Raw genomic sequence first — 24,536 nt, forward strand, 5'->3', positions numbered from 1 at the left:
TTTCGACGATGAAATCTGAGGTGGACGGCCAGGGAGACATACTCTCTTTTTACTCTTTCATGGAGGATTAATTAAAGATAGGACTTTCAGGCCTTTTAGAAACTGTACCTCCTGGCCCTCCAGGGAACCTAGACGTAGGGAGTGGTTTCTGGGTGGAGATGGATTTGGAAGGGCCTCGCGCTCCTCCTTAGGAGTGTGCTTTCAGTCCTAGTCAGCTGATATTTCTCTCACACGCACCCATGGACTGCCCCCCTTACCTCCCACAGGTCACTATCCCCCAGTGTCAAGCAAATATGTAGATATCGCCTGTGTCCATGGGTTATGCATATATGCATATAAGTTCTTTGGTTAATCTCTTCTCCCCCTCCTCCTCTCCCCTTTCCCTCTGAGATCTGTCAGTCTGTTCCATGCTTCTATGTCTCTGGATCTATTTTGTTCATCAGTTTATTTTGTTCTTTAGATTCCACATGAGTGAGATCATGTGACAATTGTCTTTCTCTGACTGGTTTATTTTGCTTAACATGATACTCTCCAGACAATAGTGTGGTGAAGGCCTGGGGAGGAGAGAGGGGGCAGACTAGAAGGGGTTCAGTGGGGTGAAAAGGTTACATCTGTATAACTTTCAACAATAAAGGTAAATTTTTAAAAAGTCAATTAGGACCTAGAATAGTTTGTCATCACTCAGAATTTCTAGGTGCCAAAGCTATAAAAAGTATGTGAGTGCCTGGTTATAAATGCTACCAAAAGACAAAAATATATAGATATTACTCAGCTTCTTCAGCACTATTTGAAGAAAGGGGTTCCTTTTCTTATTATGAAACACTTTACACCGATAGGAGAGGTATAATAAATCATAGTGAAATGACCACCTGTCTACACACCACACAGCTTTTAATAATAAATATTTCATTCTCTGTCAATAGATTCATAACAAATTCACATATGCACAATTAAAATAAACATAATGAAGTAAATATGCCGTAAAAGAGAAATAGAAAGAAAGCGAAATATAATAAAACGTGTTTCAATCTGTGTTTGGTCACATGTATACTAGAGACTGCATGAACCAGTTGAATTTCTTCTTACATCTTTGCTATAAAGTTGTTTTGTTATAGGATACATAAAATTGAAACTATTACATGTGGAAACAGAATTAAGGAAGGACCATATTTCTATTTTTTGGTTGATTCTTATATATGAAGTCTCTGTAGATTTGATTCTTTGTTTCCACATATTAATGTTCATGTTCATTTTTTCTTTACCCTGTATTGCATAATCCAAGATGGACCAAAGCCTTGTCACAGCAAAAGTTGGGAAAATAAAACATTGCACTGTTCTCTGCAATTTCTCAGTGTCTGGGCTATGATTTTTGTTTTTTTCCAGGTTTTGTTTTAGATATTTGGTCATTCTTTGTTAAAATTTCTATATGCCAATATAATTTCAAAATTGTATATTATTAGATGTGTGGTTTTTCTTTATCTTCTTTATTGTGAGATGGTACAGAGTGGTGGTTAAGACTATAGATTATATTATTATACTGTCGGAATTCAAATCTGGACTTTAGCAATTACTAGCTCTGTGAAGTAAAATTACCTATGTGAACCTCAGTTTCTCACATTATGTCAGCATAAATTTGGTTCAGTATTATATTGGGCTATCGGTGGTACTGAATGATCCAATGCATGTAAAGCATAGTGATTGCATGTAAAGAATGCAGGATGCCTAGTACACAGGAACACCTAAAAAAATGTTGGTTATCATTACCTGTCTTGTTCCTCCTCTAAGCCACAAGCACTGAGACTTGGACATAATTGCTATTAATAAGATTGATTGACAAATGATGAATATCTTTTGGATTACTGGTACATGTAACCCACTCCAGAAAGTAAAGATGAAGTATTGATGGGGGAAGGTTTCATTATACATGGTACACAGGAGGGCCACCTGTAGGCATCTCAGATATACACTTAGGTTCGATGGCTACCAGGGTTATGATGCTCTTCTCCTGCAATCCCAGGAGGTCTGAGTATCAGCGCAGTGGGAATGCAGCCAGGAGAAAGAGAGAATCATAGGCCCTCTAGAAAGTACATGTGTTGTTATGGTAATTTATTCTGTGTTTTATCTTCAATTTCTTCTCAAAAAGGACAATCATCTTAATCATCTTTTCCTCCCTTTATTTCTAAAGAGATACGTTTACTCAAAGCATCTTTATTGATAGATCTAGATAGAATTATTTTAGAAATGTGAGCACAAAGGTAAACCCTAGTCTTAGGTTATTTTGTTTAGAAGACTGAGAGACCAAATGTCTGTACTTTAATGTGATGAGAAATGTCCATTTTTTTCCTTAGCCTAAATTTAAACATTTTAGATAATGTTGAAAATGTAATTTAAAAAAGTTTTGTTTCTAAGAGTATCTTTCTCCTGCCAGCCCCTTTCATTTGATTCTCTAGGAGCTACTTGGCTTATCACTACTCATTTCCTCTGGTGTTTGAAACTATAGGTCCTCACTAAAGCAAAAAGGATTTCACAGCTCCCACTTTCCCTCAGAGCTCTGCTCAAGTGGTAATTTTCTTGGGGACTGTCATATACTAGCACGGTTAAAATATTCATTAACACATTGAACCAGACCCCTAAATGTAAAATTATTCTGAATCTACTAATTAGTCAAAGTGAAACATTTAGCACATTAAATTACTTTTACTTTGTTTTATTACTATTAATGGCTCAGCTTATTATATCTGAACAATTTTTAAATCCTTTTTAAAAAAATCTGTGCAGTTCCTTAAGAATCTACTTACATCTTTTGACTTTGCACCTCATTTGTTCTTTTTCTAGTTCCTTGAGGTGTAAAGGTAGGCCATTTATTTGAGATTTTTCTTGTTTCTTGAGGTTTAAATATTCAATGTTTAAGCTTACTGTTCTGGTTTGCATTTAACTTATGCATGTTGTACACATTGCAAAGAGACTTGGAAAATAAAAATTTGCTAATGATGTTTTGTTTGTGGAAACAGCATTAGAGAAGACTAATTTTGGAGTAATAAATGGCCCAACTAATGTATGCCAGGGTCAGCCCCTCACTACCCTCTCTCATTACTTGGGCTAGCTGGATCGTGCTAATATATTTTTATTCTCCTAGTTAAAGGGAAAGGTCTTTTCAGTTCAACCAAGAGAATGACTTTGGGATTTATGCCTGAATCTGGGTTTATATTTCAAGGGATCCAGAACCTAGTGATGAAGGGAAGACATCCTGAAATTCACTTTTCTTTTAAAAGTTATTCTAACATTTGAATGAAGACAGAAATAACTTTTAAATGAATACTATCTTTTAAATTATTCTTAAAACTACATTTATTAACAATCACAGGAGAACTTACCATTCCTTGAAATATATTCTTTTTGCTAAATGATGACTAAGTGTACTGTTCTTTATTTAGATAAATATTTGTATTTTGGATTAATCTTGAAATTGAGAAACAGTTACATGAGAAAACAGACTGGCAATAGGAAACAGAAAATTATTTGGGTGATTTCGTAATGTGTATCAATCACAGTGTATTTCAGTGCCCTCTGAGGTGTTGCCTGCAATTTTCATTCCATACCTAGATAGAAATTTTACCAAGATTGATTCTGCTTATCCAGTGTCAGTTCACGACTGTCACTCATCTCTCCTACAGCCTACCTCAGGCTTATCTATATAAACAGGATGCCATTACAATTACTTTCCCCAGGTACCCCAATGTCAAAAAGTAGTGTATTTAAACAATGACTGTAATCAGCAGTTAAGAAATACATTTTATTTCACAATAGTGTTTACACATTATGTGCACTTACCCATGGCAACTGAAATACAATGTCAATATATACATTGAAATGTATTCAGTGTCAGCAATAATGCACACTTTTACCATTTAAAACTTTCTACATATTTCTATTTTGTTTTATTAAACAATGCTAGCTGTAACACACTAAATTAGTTCAATGATCCATAGTTTAAAAGATGCTATTCTAAAAGATGTCTACCTAGAAGGAAAATATATTTAAGAACTAACTTTTTAAATTTTCACCTGAGACATGTTTTTATTGATTTCCTTTCTTTCTAGAGAGGAAGAGGTTGAGAGAAAGAGAGAGAGACATTGAAGTGAGAGAGAAACAGATCAGTTGCCTCCTTTACACGTCCTGACCAGGGATCAAACTGACAACCTGGGTATGTGCCCTGACCAGAAATTGCACCCACAAGTTTTTGGTGTATGGGATGGTGCTCCAACCCACTGAACTACCAGCCAGGGCAGTACTAATTTAAAAAAATATATATGTATTTTTTATTTTGCACTTGTAGTTGACATCCTATATAATAAAAGCCCAGGGACCATAACGGCATAACAACCAGAGACCAGAACCACCATGGCCCTCGCCGAGCTGGCCCTGCCCTCAGCAAGCAGTTAGGAGCGATCAGGTAGGCAGGCGAATGGTTAGGGGCAGACAGGTAGGCAGACAGGTCCTCAGGTAGGCAGACAGCTCCTCGCCAGGCTGGCCCCACCTTCCAGCAAGTGGTTAGGGGCAATCAGGCAGGCAGGCAGGCAGAACAGTTAGGGGTGATCAGGTAGGCAGGTGAGTGGTTAGGGGTGATGAGGTAGGCAGGCGAGCGGTTAGGGGTGATCAGGTAGGCAGGTGAGTGCTTAGGGGCGATCAGGTAGGCAGGCGGAACGGTTAGGGGTGATCAGGTAGGCAGATGGCCCTCGTCAGGCTGGGCCTTCCCCCCAGCAAGTGGTTAGGGGCGATCAGGCAGGCAGACAAGCAGTTAGGGGTGATGAGGTAGGCAGACGGCCCCTTGCTGGGCAGGCCCCACCCCTCAGCAAGTGGTTAGGGGCGATCAAGTAGGCAGACCAGCAGTTAGGGGTGATCAGGTAGGCAGGCGAGTGGTTAGGGGTGATGAGTCTGGCAGGCGGAGCCCCACGATCAATTGCCTCAAAGAGGGAGACCCAGGCCACAGCCTGTGGGAGGGATGCTCAGCGGCTGCGACAGGAAGCCCTGGCAGCGGTGGATGCTGCAGGGTGGGGCTGGCACCACTGCAGCTCCTGAGCGGGCATGGTACCTGCAGCCAGGCCCAGTCCCCAGGGTCACAGCCGCCTCCCACCCCCACCCCCCCGCTGCCCGCAGCTTCTGCAGGGCTGGACTGCCACTCCTCCTGCTATGATGCCTGGGCAGATCCCGAACGCTTCCATGACTGTGGGCTCTCTGCCAGGGCTTGGCCCCCTGACCGGACTCCCCAGCTCTGCCCTGACTGCAGAGGAGCTGAAATATGCTGACATCCGCAACATTGGGGCCATGATTGCCCCTTTGCACTTCCTGGAGGTGAAACTGGGCAAGAGGCCTCAACCTGTGAAAATGAGCTAGAAGAGGAAGAGGAGCAGAGGAAAAGGCTCCCGGAAAAGAACAAAGTGGTGGCAGCCCCATGCCGCAACAAGAAGAAGGAGTGGAAGGAGTTTCTGCAGCGGGAATCTGAGTGGCTGGAGCTCATGAATGTGGAGCTGAAAACCCAGATGGAGGAGCTGAAGCAGCAGCTCATCCTGATGCTCAACCAGCATCGCCCACCTGCATCGTCAGGACCAACAGTGTTAAGACCCCCCGACTCCAGAAGGCAACCCACTGCTGGAGCAGCTGGAGAAGTGACCAGAGGCTGGGAGGAGGAAGAGAAGGAGGAGATGAGGAGAGGGAGGAGTAGGAGGGTCCCAGAGGGCTTTTCCTTGCTGCATGAAAAACTCTTCAATGAGGCTCAGCACAGCCAGCATCAGCCCGGCTTTTTTGTGAAACTCCAATCAGCCACACCAGGGGAAGAAACCTAGGCTGATGAAACCCAGGACCAGGTGCTGAGACCAAAGTAGTCCTGAGGAGAGCCTGTTCTGTCTGGGGCCAGGCTTGCAGGAGGCAGGACAGAGGTTCTGGGCCAGAGAGACACCCAACCAGACAGCAGTGGGCACTTCTCTGGCCTCTCCGCCAGGGCACCCACCCAAAGGACCTCCGAGCAGCCAGGAAAAGCCATGAGTTGCAACCAAAATTAGGCTGAGTATGGACCTCAGAGTGAAACTGCAATCTGCCTCCCCCCAGCCCCGACCCTGACCCTGACCCTGACCCTGACCCTGATCCTGATGCAAGGCTGGAGAAGGGCACAGTGCCAGGCCCTGCTGTACCCACTCACCATGGTCCAGCTCAGTCCTGCCCGGAGTGGCAGCCGGGGCGCATCCTCGATGGCCCTGCTGGAGTTGCTTGGACACGAGGCACGGGCGCCCTTCCAAAGCACATACTCACTGAATGTTTACAGACTGGCTGTCCTGCCAGGGCTTTCAACTGCACATGTTTTTTATACTTCCTTTTTTAATATTTTTTACAAAAAAATGATTTTATACAAGCAGTATATAAATGGATTTCTATAATCACTCGATGTGATACAGTATAAATATGCTGTGGTTTGTTTGTTATGAACAGATATTCACAAGTTATGGCTGTTGCGTGTAACTTCTAAGTACTGTAGTCTCTGGGTGTTCGGGGTTGGGGTGTGGTGCATTTCCATCTTGGTAAACCCTTCATAGTACTCAGTTCTGTATTGCTCAGTAGACATTACTCTTACCTTAAAAAAAAAAAAAAAAAAAAGAAAGAAAGAAAGAGGGAGGCCCAGGCCAGCCAAACCATTGCACCCCACACCTATCACCTGCAGAGGGAGGTGACTGGTGGCAGGGGAGGGGGGGCAGAGCTGCACAGATGGCAAGCAGTGGCAGCAGTGGGGGCGGGGCCAGCTGCCTGCAGCTGGGGGAAGGAAAGCCCCGATAAGCCCTTATCTCAGGCCAGGCCTAGGGACCCTACCCGAGGGGTCCAGGATTGTGAGAGGATGCAGGCCGGGCTGAGGGACCCCGAGTGCACGAATTTTCATGCACTTGGCCTCTAGTACAATATTATATTAGCTTCAGGTTTTAGACTTTCATATAACTTACAAAGTGATCATCCTGTTAATTCTAGTATCCACCTGACACCGTACATGGCTTTTACAATATTATTTACTATATTCCCTATGCTGTACTTTACAGGCCCATGACTATTTTGTAACTACCAATTTCTTTTAGATACTAATTTGTTTCCATTCTCTTAATTAATTATAAATTATATTATTGCCAGTCATACTAGCATTACCACATTAAGGTGACAAAACTCATCATAAGACAACGAAAGCTCTTATTTTCATTTCTGTTATGCTCTGTGAAATAAAATCACCTACTGACCTAATACTTTTTCTTTAAACCCCAGGTTTGAACTATCTTTCTATAGTTTGTGAATGAAGTATCTCATAGGTCTTTTTATAGTTGGGAAAAATATATTTACCTAGCATTTATAGTCTACTTACTGCCTTGAAAGCATTATGTGAAACGTTTCTGACATTCAGCTACAAGGAACTCAAGGAGAAAAAAAGTTTGCAGGGGAAAAATTAGAAAGAAAAGGATAAATTCTTCACATTTAAATTGTATGCATCAATTTTATTGGTTATAATAAAGAAAATACAAATCCATCTCTTGTGTGTTTGTGAAAGAGAAATTGCTCATGATTTGACAATGCTGTAGGGACTATTACCTGCCAGGCCAATCGGACTCAGTTATTTGCTGTTTCATTCCAGTTTTGCTATTAGATGAGGTGAAATTGACCCTAGGTGTGGCTTCTCACAGTTGGGTCACAGAGTTGGAGACTGGAGTGAGAGGACATCATAGAACTTCCCATCGTGTGGCTCTTCCAAGTACTCTCAGAATGTAAGGCCCAGCGTTCTCTCTCACTGTTTCTCCTTTTTGTCTTAACTTTTTCAACAAAAGAGAAAAAGTGGATTTAAATGCTTTAGAGATGAAAAGCTTAAAGCCAAAGTTATACTATGTAGGTTCACTCAGCATCATGGTCCCTATACCATTTTAGGTGAAAATCAATGGAAATGATTGAAGCATATACCCTTTACTAGATGTGAGAAGGGAAAGAAGTGATGCCACATGGATTCTAAGTATACAAGTCCCATATAATAACCACCATCAGCCCTCCAGGAGTTATACCTAGGATCAGTTTGTCTGAAGAAATTCCATTTTGATAACGTGGAAATAAAAACAGTGAGAATGTTTAAACTTTAGTGAGATAGCTTACAAATTATGGGCAGTATTTAGTTAGGAACCAGAATACCCAGGATTTTGTTAGGATATTTATACAAAGTGGTTTGTCTTTTTTGGACTTCAAATGTACCATTCATTTCAGGTTGACATAATTCATATTGACATTCTCATTCTGTTCAGCTTGCGCCTATGGAATAACTGTATCATGAAGTATATGAAATGCAGGGAATTTTCCTTCCACCATAATGGAAGTTTTCAGTTTCAGAATTGACTCTAAATTTATACATATTCAAGAAAACAGGAGCTTTCAATGTTACAATTTTCTAAAGTGTTTCATGAAATGGAATGTCCTTTCTTACAAATGAGAAAACAATGCAGCCATGAAATAAGCACACTAATGTTTTGTGAGGCACTGCAGTCTTTTTTTTACTGATTTAAATAAACAGCGTAAAGCCCAGTCACTTGACCTGGAGACTCCTCTGAGATGTGGGCTCAGTCTTGGACCACAGATCTATCTGTTTCAGCCTTAAGCCCAGATAATTCCCCATTACGGCCACTCACGGTCATCACTTCAGCAGTCCTTCTCTCCTGTCTTTTGTTCTTTTCTACCAAACCTTTCCGCTCTAACTTCTACTAAACAGAGTAAGTACTCTAGTTGCTAGACCTTTTCACACAATACCATCTTTACTTTTGTTCTTCCAGCTAAACTCTCCTTGTGAATAAAAATTCCAGTATTAAAAACACACACAATTATACAATAAACTATGTGAGGTAATAAATAGGTTTAATGTTAAGTAATTTAGTTCCTTTCAGAATACTTGAATATTAGAGTGAATCTTTTGAATATTAGAGATGATGCTTTGTGGGTGGAGGGTGAAGTGGGCAGAGTGATGAATGAGTAGTTAATGATGTATTTTCCATAGATCTGTGGTCAGGAAAAGTGTTGTGTGTTTTGTTTTTTTTAAAATATATTTTCATTGATTTCAGAGAGGAAGGGAGAGGGACAGAGAGATAGGAACATCAGTGATGAGAGAGTATCATCGACCCGCTGCCTCTTGCACACTCCACACCAGGGATCAGGCCCATAACCCAGGTATGTTCCCCAATCGGGAATCAAACCGTGACCTCTTGGTTCATAGGTTGATGCTCAACCACTGAGCCATAATAGCCAGGCAGGAAAAGTTAAATTACAATTCATGCAGGTTAGTTTGAATGCTGGGTGAGCGCAGAAATATATGTGAGTACCTATGTTTCTTGTTAGCATTCCTGAGATGCTTCATGTGTTAACATTTAAGTTCATATAGGCTGTCTTTTGAAAGGTTCTTCAGCACATTTCCCCCCCACCCCCAAATTATTTTTATTTCCTGCTGAACCTTGCTGAGGAAGTTGACATTTTGGGCTACCTAGCCAGTGATTCACTCACACGTTTTGTTTTACTCACACTGGTTCAGTGACTCTTGACATTCTAACTAACCTAGTCATTATTCTGGCCTGCACTTACATTGAACAACTGATTAATGCCTGCCCCCTACCACCTGCACTAAAGCAAAAGCATCTGCACAATCATTTTAACTACATTACAGATCATAAAGATGGAATACAAATATTGAGGCAGTATTCTAGAGCAGCAAAGGATTTTAATGTTATATTGTTGCTAAGCAATGGAAAGATATGGAGGGAACGAGGTGAGAACTAGATGTTTAGCAAAGCCATTTTCAAGAGCATCCCTGAAAACATTTGATATAATTATTTTGCATTCGGCACATTTTAGTTTCAGCTTCTACTTTGTCATGTTCTGTTCCAATACTTATTTTCTGGGCTGCAGGTTAATTAAATGAAAATGTAGTTTTTTGCAGTCTTTAGTGTAAAATAAAATATTGTTTAAACAACATCAAAACAAGAAAATACCCTATATTTTAATATCACATAAAAAACATATACATGTGTTATCTATATTCAGTGTATAGTTTCTCCTCACTCTCTTTTTTTATGAAGATAGGTTTAGTCTACTTTCCTCATATGCTTTAACAGTACAATTGTTATTTAAATGAACTGTGAACTTTTTGAATCAAGAATTCATGTTTTCTTTAGAAAGGATTATATCTTTGCCTTTTACCTACTTCTCTGCCCCATCATTAATTAGCCAGCTCTTAAAACACATTATGTTAATAGTACCTTACTATGTAAACTATCTAATATAATAAAAGCCTAATATGCTAAGTGTCCGGTCATCCAGTCATCTGGTCATGTGTTCAATTAATCAAAGTGTAATATGCTAATGATATGCTAAGGCCTCTCAATCGCTCACTTTGACATGCACTGACCACCAGGGGGCAGTTGCTCCAACTGGTAGGTGAACTTGCTGCTGGATTCTGGCTGATCAGGACTGAGAGAGATGGGCTGGACATGCCCTGGAGCCCTCCTGCAGTCCCTCCTCAGCTGGCCAATCTCCCACGTCCCTCCCCGGCCCTGATTGTGCCACCTGTGGGGTCCCTAGGCCTGGACTGCACCGTCTCACATTCTTGGACCCCTCGGGATATTAGAGACCCGGTTTTGGCCCGATCCTGCCCAATGCAGGAGCTGCCCCCTGTTGTTCAGTGCGCTCCCACAGCGGGAGTGCCTCTCAGCCAGAAACCAGGCTCACGGCTGGTGAGTACAGTGGCAGTAGCGGGAGCCTCTCCTGCCTCCACGGCAGCGCTAAGGATGTCTGTCATTCACACATCCCCTGAGGGCTCCCAGACTGCGAGAAGGCACAGGCCAGGCTGAGGGACCCCCTCCCCCCCACCGAGTGCACAAATTTCATGCACCAGGCCTCTAGTGTATATATATAAAAGGCTAATATGCTAAATGTCCAACCATTTTGGGCTACCTAGCCATTCGCTATGACATGCACTGACCACCAGGGGGCAGATGCTCAGCGCAGGAGCTGCCGTGATGCACACTGGCCATTTACAGAGAAATGGCACCACAAAGCAACACTCAGCTTCCCCCAAGTGGGACATAGGCCCCGCCACCAACCTGGAGTGACACCCAACCAAATCGCAGCCAATGTTGCCAAGATGCCATAACGTAAAATGCAGCCCACAGCCCAGCCCAGCACGGAAACAGTCACTGTGGGTGCTGGGTAATGACATCATGTAGCAATGCCTGGCTTCTTCTCTCTAGCGACTAGCCTCCTTGGAGTTTCTTTAGCCCAGGGACCTGACTTGCTTTATGGCCAGGTGCAAACATTTTACACTTTAACCAAATGTCTGTGAAGCATTTTTCCATGCCTCATCTCATTTGATCCTTATAGAAGACCTGGAGTAGGTAGATAGGAGACTCGGTAGAATACTATTTTCTTTTCATTAGCTGGAAAACAGAGATTTAGAAAGTTTAGAAACTTGATCCGACTGAAAAGAAGTAAGAAATGGTGGAACCTGAAAATGACTTCAGGTTTTCTCACTGCACAGAATATTGTCAAACACTGCTGCAGTTAAATATTTTACCCTTTGTTCTCTCTGCGTGATCTACAATAATAATCTGCTTTGTGTTGATATTTATTGCTGTGTTGCAGACAATTACCTGAAAGAGAAGTTGGGGTGCTTCACTGGACTGGAAAAAGTTTAGCTACATCAGAAAGCAGGTCTAATTAAGCAAGTTTGTTCTATATATATAAAAGGCTAAGTTGACTCGCGCATGAGCGATACATATAAAGCTCTCACTGGTGCCAATCACACGTGTGTGTTTTCATTTGTCATTGTCGATTGTGAATTTGGTTGACACTTCTATTATGGAGAAAGGGTGAATAGTAATATTAAAATATTTCTTCTAATTCATTTCCTTTCAATGTGCACGAATTCGTGCACCAGGCCACTAGTTCATTATAACCATGCTAATCCAGGTCTGCTTTATTTTATGACTGTATTGAATGCAACCAGGAGAACCAATCTATACCATGTTCATCCTATATAATAAAGCGTAATATGCAAATTGTCCCCTTGAGTGGGAGTTCATCTGGGAGTTCGACCAGGGGGTGGGGCTGGCTGGGGGAAGGGAGGGAGGCCCTGGCCAGCAGCCGGCAGCCACTAGGGACCCTACCAGTGCACAAATTTCATGCAGTGGGCCTCTAGTTTTATAATAACTATTATTTAGTACATATGTGCCACCTCTCTTCTCAGGTATTCCTAGCATTTTAACCAAATGACAGGTCCTTAAATCTCTATTTTAAAAACCCCTTGGTCATGATGCCATCATGCCTTAATGACCAAAGACTGGTCACCAGGAGGCTGTGTGCGTGGCAGAGCGCGCGCAGGTGGGTGGGGCTGCATGCGCGGTGAGACGTGCGTGGGTGGGTGGGGGACTTGACTCCGGGTCTTGTGGCACTTGCAGGACTTGATGCTGGGTCCCGCAGGTGCCAGCGGGACTTGACTCTGGGTCCTGTGGCATGCCGGGTCTGGGTCTCACGTGATTTCGTCCACTGGGCCCCTAGTAAGTAATAATGGCAATAATTTATATAAGAGTATAGAGAACATTTTTTTCAGGGCTTATTTATTTGTACAGAATTGGAAAATGCTGGCACTCCCAAAATGAGAAAATCCAGTCCTCCACTTCTTTCTTGAAATATTTAATAATTTTAGCAATTTAATTTCTCCATAAGTAAAATAATTTAACAGTATTATACTTAACTAGTATTAATTGTTATGCATCAGTGCAGTCAGGTAAGTTATTATTTGATAAGAAATAATTGAGAGGACAGATTCACTTAATAGTTTTCTAACTCCTTGCCTTTTTCAAACTGAGGGAAAGAAAACTTTCAGCTGGAAGAATTTCCAATGTCTCAAATTCAAGGTTAAAAAGATGCACTTTCCATTCAAATTAAGCATGGTGCAAAAGGTGAAATGAGAAGGTTCAACAACATTTTAAACAGCCCCAGACTATCCGTAATCCAATGGTATAAGAATAAAAATTAGGCCATTCAAAGTGTAATAAAATTAACCTAGAAGTATTATAGCCCATCTGTAAAAAAGCAAATGATGATAAGAGAGAGAAAAAAATGTTGGAAAATTGCCCAGTGAAAAAAGTATTGAGACTCGAATTGTGTTTTCCCAAAGATTAATGTTAAGCTAGGTTGGCATTCTCTAGATAGCCTTTATCACATGTTATCATTTCTTCATTCTGTATAATCAGTTTATATTGTTTCTAATATATTGTTTTATGTTCTAATCCAAATAAAAAGTGCTTTTCATTATGGCAACTACCCCAATGGTTTTATTATCCAATTAACTGGCTATGCACATATTTTAGATATGCTTGGAAAGTTCTGCTTTTTGCTTTATGAGAGTTTTCTATTGATGAAAAGGTGAATCTCACATTCAGCTCTAGGGAGGCACCTATTCTAAATGTTTTATACCATATTCAGGTGAATTTCATAACTCATTGAGCAGGAACTAAGGCTGCAGCTATTAATGGAATAGTTTTGCTAGTGAATCTGCTTTGCAGGACCAACAAATGAAGAGAGGGGCAAATGAGTGGAAAGTACCACTTTCAGAAAACAATGAAAGTACTTTGGGTGAGCAAGGGGCACTCCCCATTTCTAAAACTGTATTTGCAAATGTTGCATATTACATTTCCCTCTTGAAGATACCTAATATACATGAGAATAGTAAAGGTTTTGATAATGAAACTTTGTTTAGGCTAGAACTTCCCAAATTCAGTTGGCCACATAATGCTTTCTTTTTACTATGTGCTGATTAATACATCTAGGGCCTTTTTGTTCATTCCACACACATTTTGGGAGACAGTTTATATTATCATTTCTGAGAAACGGTAACAAAGGAGATAGAGGCACACCGGGATGTGTTCAACACTAACAGAGACAAAGGATGGCCAGAATGGAATTGGAGGGAAGTCGCTGTCTGGCTGATAGACTGCAACCACAGGGGATGGCCCAGAGCACATCTCCCGAGGGAGCTTTGATCCTCGAAGAATAGGGAATAAGTAGCTGTTCAAGCTACATTGTTTGATTTTTGCTTATGCCCTGGATAGGTAAATGCAATGCCCTTGGAGCAGAGGTGTGTGAGCAAAGGAATGGGAGCCTGCTGCAGAAAATTTTACCTAATCAGAGTTTAAGAGGGGTGCTTTATTGCTCATAAAACTGTCCCAACTTTGATTCTTCTTTATTAAAAAAAAAACAAAAAACACACACACACAACAGCAGAAACCTCCAAAACGAAGAAACAAGAACAACAAAACACTTAGCACTAGAACATCTGTCATCTAAACCACCTTCAAGATAAGTTAGCATCTTGGGAATCCATGTGTGGCCTCCTCCATAGGGAGAAAGATCTTAAAGATCTTGTGTGGGACAGACAGGGGCCTCAGGATGAGGCTGACTCAGGTTTAGATTCTGGATCACAACCTGTAAATGCATCATCTTGGGCAAGACATTTCATTTCTCTAACACATTTTCCCTCAGGTGTGGGTAACACTACATACCTCACTACCCCATCTTTTCCCCATATTTTCTTGATGTCCCCAGCCAAAACAATTAGAATGTTTCATGCAGGCATTATGCTGAATGTTTTGCATGCATTTTTTCATATGTTTCTTATAATAACGCTCTTATAAGTAAGTACTATCATTATTTCCATTTTACAGAGGAGGAAACTGATACACAAGCAAATGTACAAGGTTACCTAGATATTATTAGTTGAAGGAGGGATATGATGAAATGTAAATTACTTGTATCGTGTATGTTTTCTGATTCATTTGGCAGTTGGTAAAAAAAAAATGTCTGAAATTAAGGATCTCATTTTATTTTTGTTGCCATGGTTTCAGTGAGCTAAACCTTTAAAACTTATTTTCTAAGTTAAAAATAATAATAACATGTAGTAGAGAAATTAAGAACCCAAATGTTTTATGTCAGTTTGAATTGATTGTAGGTTTACAGCAGTGGTTCTCAACTCTGTCTGCATATTGGAATCATTGGAGTGTTTTGAGAACTTTCCAGTATCAGGGAGCCCTTCCCCAGACGGATTAATGCAGATTCCAGAGGTGGGTCACTGACTATCTTGTTTTTCAGGTTCTCCAGGTGACTTCGATGTACACCCAGGATTAAACACTGCTATGTAGAGTTGGGTCTCTGTAATATTCCTTCCAGACTGAAGCAGTATGTATTTGGCTGGTTTTCAGAAGTGTTGGCGTTTCCTCTCATACTGGAAATAAACACAGAACTGTAAGTGCTTTGAATTTAATTTTAGTTGTTCTTGCATGATTTTAATAATGCACCATTTATTGCCAGCACATCTTTAAGTTGTAGTAAAGGCATTTACGTAAAAACACTGGGGAACAACTAGAAATTTTGAAAAATCAGTTACAAAACAATTCACTTTCCTTGTTGACTGAAAAAAATTAAATTCAAGTAAGGAAGAAGCGTTTCTCTGAAAACATGTTCTGGATAGTTCACCTTTTATCTCTGTGGTATTCTTTCATTAAGAGAGATTGTTGTGTAGAGACTGAAGTAGTCATGTGCAGATTTGCATATTCCTTGTTGCAACGTTATTTGTAACTCTTCTTCTCTGGTTGTGGCCCTAAGTGGGGAAAAATGATGGAATTCCCATCTCAAAGATGTTTAATTTTTTTAAAGCTTTAAGTATGAGAAAATCTAAACAAGTTCTGGTTTTTATAAAATGTATTGACTGCCTTTTAAAAATATAAAACAAAAAAAATTGGTGCCTCAGTCTTGTTCACAGGCTGCCTCTTAGGTTGAGTAACACAGCACTAGATTCAAAATGATTTCTCTGTTTTTTTGCTGACTTTCCCCCCCAGAGGTTTATTAATCATGAAGTCCCAGTTCTTGATAAAACGCAGTGACTGAGATCACAGCCTGAAGATGATAAATTGTCACATAAAAATGATAGATTTTGAAAGGAAAAGAGTGAAAAGTTAGAATAACACTAGAAATCTGGTTGAGGTGACAAACGCTGAAATAAGAAACAGCTTTGCCAGTTAGTAGTATTTATTTGAAAAGTAACAGACATGTTTCAACTCATTCTTTATAAAAGCATGCTAGTTTTTAAAAAATCTTAAAGAACTACATGTATTCAATTTATGTAAAATCTTAATTCAAGTTTCAAGAGTAGTTTGAACTTTTATTTGATTGGCTTTCTGTAGAACTTGCCTTTGTTTTTATTTTATCCCTGTATATGGGAGAAAATCACTTAATTGTCATTTATCATTTAATTTAATACATAATAAAGGGGTTAAAGTCAATTTTGCTTCTTAGTTTCTAATTAAGTGCATTTCTATTAAGAAATCAGGAAAGTCCCATTGAAATTCAATTACACTGAAAAGAGAAGGGTCAAGAGAGTATTTTTCAGAAAGGTCATAAAAGCATTTCTGTGTTCTATAGAACATGATTTGCAAACTTCTTCATGAAGAAAATGAAAAATGTAAGTGGCATGTTTTGAAAGTGACATGGTTGGCAGCTTTAATAGTGCAGATTTTTTGGGTCTCTATTCTTGAATTCATCTTGAATATGAATAGTTATGACTTTTATAAAGTTATTTAGTGAGGCTGACAATCAAGTGACAATATTGTGTCTAAGGATTCATTCTTCTAGTAGGACAAATCCCACACAGTCTGAGTAAGGATAAGAGGACTTGACGGTGTTGTTAGAAAGTTATCATTCTGTTGCTTATAAAAAGAGAACATGGAAACACATTGGGATGTTTGAACTATTTAAGATGTGTCTTGGAAACTTTTTGATGTATAAAGGTGGAACAAATTGTACATGTATAGAGCTTGATAGCATTTTCTGAAGTGGACAAACATGTGTAATCCACTCAGATTAAGATATGGAGCACTACTCACACTCAAGAAGTCTCATACATTGTCCCCTAAAGGTAATTGCTATTCTGACTTCTATTACTACAGATTTGATTTGTCTGTTTGGGGCCTTTATATAAATTAAATTAACACTAGATGTAGTTGTTTGTGTTTACTGTTTTTGCTCAACATTTTATCTGTGAAATGCAATCATATTGATGCATGTAGTATTTCTTTTTCAATACTAAGTAGTATTCCGTTCGAGGAATATACCACAAACTTATTTATCCCTTCTGCTGATACACATTTGGGTTGTTTGTTGCTATAATGAGTAATGTTGCTATGCATATTCGTGTACATATCTTTTGGTGCACATATATAAATATATAGATACTTCTTTTGGGTATATGCCTAGAAGTAGAACCCTGAATCATAAGGTAGGTATATGTTCAGCTTTTTTAGATGCTGACAAATATTTTCCAAAGGTATTGTACTGATTAGCAATCACACCAACAGTGTGTATGAATTTCAGTAATGAAGTCAGGGGAAATTTTGTGTATGGACAACCAGAATCAACCCTATATGTTTCACCAACGTAAGTATGAGGTAATAGAGACAATATTAGGGTTATAAATGCAGACTTGGAATGTGGATTCTCCAATGGATGGCAACTAGGAAGAAAAATATCTGAGAATAGAACTGTAGAAAATGTTTAAATGTAGGGGTGAATGGAAGAAGGGCAGGAAAGACAGAAATTTCAGAGACTTAGAGCAAAGCAAGTTCAGTGTTAAAGTAAACTAGGGATTAAATTATACAGGTGAAAGAAGGAACAAACTCTGTTATGGCTTACAACAGGTCCTTGAATAATGTTTTGTTCAATATTGTTCTATTGTAACGGTGATGAGATGCCATAGGACGTTAACTCTTATTTATATCATAACATACTAGCTTAGGTTAAATTTGGTTTCATTATACATTGTTTCACTGCAGTTCCATGAACTTATTGATTATGAGGACTTACTGTATAGCCAAGTGTTTGAAGTGATAGTATACTGAAAAGTTGCTATTCGATTGGAAATCAGGATGTCCTGGCTGACATTAAGAAAAACACTTGGGGAAAAATGAAAGGGGTAGAAGCCTATTTGCAATGGAATATAGAGTGAGAAGGAGGAAAGGATTTGGTGAATGTGTGTAACTCTTCCAAACTGTCAGTGCCAGAAAGATTGAGAGGAGTTGGGGAAGGGTATGGCTAACTTAATCTGATGAAATGGAAGGTGCATTAAGGAACGTTATAGGAGACAGGCTTGAACAACTACAGTGAACTGATTCTTGAGAGACTTGATTGGCTGATCAATGTGCCTATTTTTTATCCTTTGGGGCCAGAAGTGTGTGTAATGGGATGGGATGAAATAGAAAATATTATTCTCTAGAGAGTTTAATGTCCATCCTTCTGCTTTTAGGTGTACTTTGTTGAAATATTTTTGGAAGAATTAACATACTTGAAATTCAGTGAAAATATGGATTGGTTAGTAAGGAGGCAAGAAGTGATTCACATCTTCCCAGGTTCCCCATCTTTAAAATAAGCATCATTTCCTAGTATTTTTCTTCACATTCTATTGTTTTAAGCCAGGGTTTCTCCAAAGTAGTAGTATTGAAATTTTGGCTGGGGAGGGGCTGTCCTTTGTATTGAAGGATGTTTGGCAGTGTCCCTGTCCTTACCTACTAGATGCCAGTATCCCTCCTCTCCATTCAGACATGGCAACCAAAAGTCTCTGCAGACTTTGTCAAATGTCCCCCAGGGCAAAATTGTTCCCCTCTTCCTCATAGAGAACCACTGATGTGGATTCTACTGATCCCTGAGATGATTATATGTCCCCCAAGTAGGTACTAGGAAAAATAGGTAATCAGTCACGGACAATTGATACTTCCTTTGGTATTGCACATTGAGGACTATTTGAAACAAACAAAAAGCTAACTTTTTTGCTCATTAAACTAAATTTATTGCTTACTAAGGGAGAGCTGTACTTGGAAGACAGGCCATCTGAGCAAAGCAGAGAGCTGAACTTATATAGGGTTTGCAGAATCATGAAGTCCTAGAATTAGCAGATTTTGGAAGAAAACATATAAGGATTAGTTGCCCCTTAGTGTTGAAAGCATCATCATCATCAGGGACTGTTGATGAACTTTTTTTTTTTTTCCAGAGGTGTGGTTGCTGAAGTGCATTGCATTGATAGATTGGGACTGGCTTGTAACTGGTAGTTACTTACTCCTATAGTCAATGAACAATCCATCATTTCCAAATATAATAGGATTTTTAAATTTTCAACAGTATAATGCCTTAAAGTTTCTGAAGAAACTGCAAAGGATGGAACAAATATTTCATTTAGCCATCTCCAGGCTTCAAAAGACTGTACACGTCCAGCCTGATTATGTAGCTACTCCCAAAGTTGCTTCTGCTTTTTTATTTCAAATGAATGTTTCACACTAACGGCATTATTAAACTGTTCGTTGGGTTATCCAATAGGTAGAAATGTTATAGAACGTACTGTTTATTATAAGACAATATCTGACCTCTTTAATGATCTGTATGCAACCCCCATTCTTAATTCTGATTCAGGTCAGGATTATATGAGGTGAGGCATTTGATTAAAAGAATTTTGTTTTTTACTTTTCTTTTTGATGTTGACTATTTTATCTTCTGACGTGCCTAGTGTATTAAAATAGTCAGTGGAAAGAATGCTTCATGCTTTCCATTCCTTGACTTTGTTGAGTAAGATCACATTTTAACTACAAGGAATATTTTCATTTTGTAGGGAGAGGGCTGCTAATGGTACAGATGGCAAATTGTGGCCTGTCAAATGCTTTCTTGAGTAATAAGAGGCAATTAAACATGATTCTTAACACAGATTTTTTTCTCAGGCAAAAGTGCTCAAGAGTTCTTTCCTTAGGTGACCATTTCTCAAATGTAATTCTTGGACCAGCAGCAATGGCATCATCTAGGAGCTTGTTAGAAATGTAAATTCTTGTTCTGCCCATCCCACAGCACCCCTCCTGTATGGGAATCAGGAATTCTACATCCAGATTCTGATGCATGCTCAAGCTTGAGGACTACTGCCTAAGACTGTGTTATGAAGAAGCCAATGACATCTGTCATTTCTTTCATCTCTTCATTTCTAGCTTGCTTATTAATCATTCAAACACTGCAAAATACATGAAAGCACTTCTTGCTTTCCTATAAACTTATTCCATTTGTGCTGTGATACATTGCTGCATACAGATCATTTTTAAAAATGATTTATTTGACTAATGAATTACCCATATGTTTGTGATTTCCAATATTGCAGCAACCATCTCTTGCTAGTAGTGATGCTAGTTGAGTATTGCTAGGAGCAAAAACAAGATCCATTCCTTTACTGTTGTTACCTTTCTTCTGCTTTCTGCTATAAACTTGAGACACAAGTCAGGAATTCCAGAGAGATAGAACCAATAGGATAGATAAGAGGAGATTTATTACAGGCATTGGCTCATGCAGTTATGAAAGCCAAGAAGTCCCATGAGCTGCCCTCTGCAAGCTAGAGAACCAGGAAAGCTGTGGTGCCATTCAGTTTGAGTTCAAAGGCCTGAGAATCAAGGGGCCAGTGATGAGTGAGTCCAAACCTCCTGAGAACCAGGAGCACTGATAGGTGAGGGAAGAAGTACATGGAATGTCTCTGCTCAAGTGAAAGGCAATTCCGCCCCTCCTCTGCCCTTTGTTCTTTTCAGGCCCTGAACAGATTGGATTATGCCCACCCTCTTTACTTAGTGTGTTGATTTAATTATTAATTTCTTCCCAAGGCACCCTCATAGACATACTCAGATATAATGTATACCAGTTATCAGGGTATCCTTTAGTCCAGTCATGTAGACATAAAATTAACTATCACACAATTTCACCCAAATTCCACCTAGTTTAGCACCCTTGGTTTTATTTCCCATTACACCCTAGCTTAGCTTATCTAGTCTCAACAGTTAGTGTGTGTGTTTGGGTAAGGAAGTTCTGATTATTTCATAAAAATATACTCATTTTCAATGACATCTCCATTTCTGCCCCTCCATATTTATCAAAATCCTTTATATTCCTCCTCCATCATCTATCTAACTTCTCACCATCTTTGGTGAGAACATAGCATATGGGTTCTCATCTTAATAAGGAAATCAAGTCTAAGAAGGGTAATTAAAGCAAAAGACTAACCATAAGGACTGGCCAACTGAGTAAGGGAATGTGGTCAGCACCAAGGACTTGATCCTCTCTGGCAGATACAAGTTCTAAAAGCAGGCAATTCCATGTGGCCTCTGCTGACTGGAGCGGCCTAGGCATGGTCAGGATGGATTTGGGACTGGAAGAGACCTTGCCTATAGGTTGGAGTGTTTCCAGTTGGTAGATTGGAAAGTCCTGCAAGGATCAGATCCAGTCCCAAATCCTTCAAAACCCATTCCTTGGTCTCCCTCACTTTCAATGTTCTTTTGAACAAAGATTGTTATACTTCATAGTTCAGAACTGATTTAGTATTTTGATCTATTTCCTTAGACTGTCATTGTATTAGTCAGCTCTGGCTGCTGTATTAAAATACTATAGACTGGATGGATGGCTTAAACAACAGATTTGTTTCTCATAGTTCTGAAGGCTGGGAAGTCCAAGATCAAGGTATTGTTCAACTTGGTCCCCCAGTCTTCCCAATGGTCCCATCTCCAAATACCACCATATTGGAGATTAGTACTTCAAAAATATGAATTTTGGTGGAGATACAATTCACTTCATAACAGTCATTTTGAGATATATATATTTTTTCAAAATAAATATTTATTGTTCAGATTATTATAGGTGTTCCTCTTTTTTCTCCCCCATAACTCCCCTCTACCTGATTCCCACCCCACCCCATGCCCTTACCCCCCGCCACTGTCTTCATCCATAGGTGTAAGATTTTTGTCCAATCTCTTCCTGCACCCCTCATACCCCCTTCCCCTTGAGAATTGTCAGTCCACTCCCTTTCTATGTTCCTGATTCTATTATATTCACCAGTCCATTCTGTTCTTCAGATTTTTTATTCACTTGATTTTTAGATTCACTTGTTGGTAGGTATGTATTTGTTGTCATTTTGTTGTTCCTAATTTTTATCTTTACCTTTTTCTTTTTCTTCCTCTTCTTAAAGAATACCCTTCAGCATTTCATATAATCCTGGTTTGGTGGTGATGAACTCCTTTAGCTTTTTCTTGTCTGTGAAGCTCTTTATCTGACCTTCAATTCTGAATGATAGCTTTGCTGGGTAAAGTAATCTTGGTTGTAGGTTCTTGCTGTTCATCACTTTGAATATTTCTTGCCACTCCCTTCTGGCCTGCATATATATATATATATATATATATATATATATATATATATATATATATAATTTTTATTTCCACTAAAGTTTAGCAATGATAAGCAGTCATTTAAATTCTGTGTAGGCAGTCATTTAAATTCTGCTCATTTAATTGATATCCACATCCTATATAGATGAGCATATATTTTTGAAACATTGAATAAATGACTTTCTATAAATGTGGACACATTGCCACTTAAGGTTTCTGTTCTATCGATTAAACATATACTGCTTATTTCTGGTGCTCAAGTTAGCGTCTGGAGTGGGGGGTGAGAAAGGGACTGCAAATAGTAGCACCACTGAAAGCAGGCATGCTCAAAGGTCAAGGATTGCAGCATAGCTACCTTTAAGATTTGCTTGAAGATCTGCAATAAAGGCAGATAAATTAATCTAAAATAATTCCTCCACCCTGTGTCTTATTCATTCAGGATTTTGCCCTATTCCTGGTAAAACATTCAGCAGCTAAAACAAATCAATGAAAGAACAACATGTACTGATCAAACTCTATGTGCCAAATTTACCCTGCTGCACTGGGAACGAATTGAATTTCCTCTTTCAGAAAACCCAGTTAAAGTTCCCACTTGATTAGGAGGCAGCTAAGTGGAGGAATTGTTTTGCATATACTGTGTATAGACCATATGGAAACAAAAACCAAAGGTCTACAAAGAGACCTTCCTTGATATCAAAGAACTATCTTTTTACCTGCTTACACATTTCAGGAGAGAACTCCAAACTGTCTTGTATTCCACCATGAACACTTAGTTCATCATTTAGTAGGGCTCTGCTTTCCCTTAAATATGAACTGTGGATTCTTGAACAAAAACATTAAAAGTTCTATCAGATTAATACAGAATTCCAGATTTCCCTCAAAGGACCTTTACCTATCTTTTTAAAAAAAATCAATGTGACCCCCTCCTGAGAATATGCTGAGCTCTGTTTCCTCACTGAGGTACCACAGCTGGGAGCCTAGCAGCATTCTCATCATCTATTACCCACAGAGCTTGATTTTAAGTTGTTTTCCTCAATATTATGAGACTAGTGATTTCTAACAGCAATCACATCCAGATTTCTTCTGGAATTGTCAGCTGTGTATCTAAATGCTGTATGTTATTTTCCTGCTGTTTTTTCTTTTCTTTATTTTAAGTATTACATTTTATAATGCATTTAGATTTATAGAAAAGTTTCAAAGATAATAGAGATTTGTTTACCTATACTTCACTCAGCTTTCTGTAATGTTAACCTTGCAACATTTATTAAAACTAAGAAATTAACACTGGCAAAATTCAATTACTAAGCTCTATATTTTATTTGGCTTTCTCAGTTTTTTCACTAATGTCATTATCTGTTCAGGATCAAATCCAGGATGCTATGTTGCATCTAGTCATCATCTCTCCTTAGTCTTCTTAAATCTATAACAGTTTCTCAGTCTTTGTCTTTGATGATCTTGACACTTTCTGTTTTTAAAGCTCTTTCCAAATACACCTTATAATACATGCAAGATATCTTATAACCATTGAATAGAATATCTTATTTATATATACTTAAGTACTTTTCACATTGTGAGTGAGGTTATGTTTTATACTCAAAAGAACCTTGAAAGATAGGTGCATAATAAGTATTTGTTGAAAAAAAATGAAAGTATTATCAAGGAAGACCTCAACCCTTGGTATTTAACTAGCTTTCCTGCTTTTGTTATCACCATAATCCAATCCAAAGGATGCATCTCAAACATTCAGAATAATCTTTTAATGTGTGAATTTATCATGTGATAATTGTATTGGAGGTTCCATGATCATTTGCATAAATGCCAGATTCATTAGCATGACATATAAGGTCTTTCATGATCTGGCTCTCACCCATCCCTCAAGAAGCACCTTGATCTATTCCTGACTATCTGTCAAGTCCTTTGTGGCAAAGCCTCTGAGATAGCTCCTAATAATCCCTATCTCCTTTTGTTAATGCCCCTGTAGAATCTCTTCCCCTTGAGTGTGGGCTGGATTTATTGACCGGATACTAAGGAATAGCATATGACAAAAGTAAAGGAATGTCACTTCTGAGATTTTAAGAATGCATGTAGCTTCTGTCTTGGGTGCTCTTTCTCACTCTCATCCAAGAGAAGCCAGCCACCATTTGTGAGTACCCTTAATGAGAGGCCCACTTGAGGAGGAAGTAGCCAGTGAGGACCTGAGTCCTGCCAATT

The 24,536-nt window shown here is 39.2% G+C and overlaps 1 pseudogene across 1 annotated transcript; it reads left to right on the top strand.

Moving 5' to 3' along the window:
- The first annotated feature begins 5,190 nt into the window (after positions 1-5,190).
- On the top strand, positions 5,191-5,670 carry LOC308241580 (jun dimerization protein 2-like; annotated as a pseudogene). The gene has a single exon. The product of its transcript is annotated as a jun dimerization protein 2-like (transcript).
- Positions 5,671-24,536: the final 18,866 nt, after the last annotated feature.

The sequence above is a fragment of the Plecotus auritus genome (assembly GCF_963455305.1).
Source record: "Plecotus auritus genome assembly, chromosome: 2".
NCBI lineage: Eukaryota > Metazoa > Chordata > Mammalia > Chiroptera > Vespertilionidae > Plecotus > Plecotus auritus.